This window comes from Olea europaea, chromosome 10, assembly GCF_002742605.1.
Source record: "Olea europaea var. sylvestris chromosome 10, O_europaea_v1, whole genome shotgun sequence".
Lineage (NCBI taxonomy): Eukaryota > Viridiplantae > Streptophyta > Magnoliopsida > Lamiales > Oleaceae > Olea > Olea europaea.
This window is the reverse complement of record NC_036246.1, coordinates 3778616-3778992: the sequence shown is the minus strand read 5'-3', so window position 1 is coordinate 3778992 and position 377 is coordinate 3778616.

Below are 377 nucleotides of genomic sequence, written 5' to 3'. Positions count from 1 at the left end.
TTAATTTGTTTTTGGGGGGGGGGGGGGTTGTGTTTTTTTAAAAAAAATAGAAAATTGGATTGTTGTAAAAGAATGAAAAGTTTTCGATTTATGCATAATATTATTTTATTGAAGATTGTATGGTTGAAAATATCAGAGAAAAAAATTTAATTTAATTTGATTAGATGTAATGGGGGTTAAACGGGGGCTAAGCACTTTGTAAAAAATAACGAGTTGTTATAACCATTGTTAATTACCTACAAACTCAAGTTTTGCCACATGTACACAGGGATTGACACTTTGGTGTGCACTCCCGTCACATGAGGGGGGGATACATGATTTTTTTATTGGGTATGCCCCCCATATGAGGAGAGTGCAAATCGGAATGTCAATCTCGA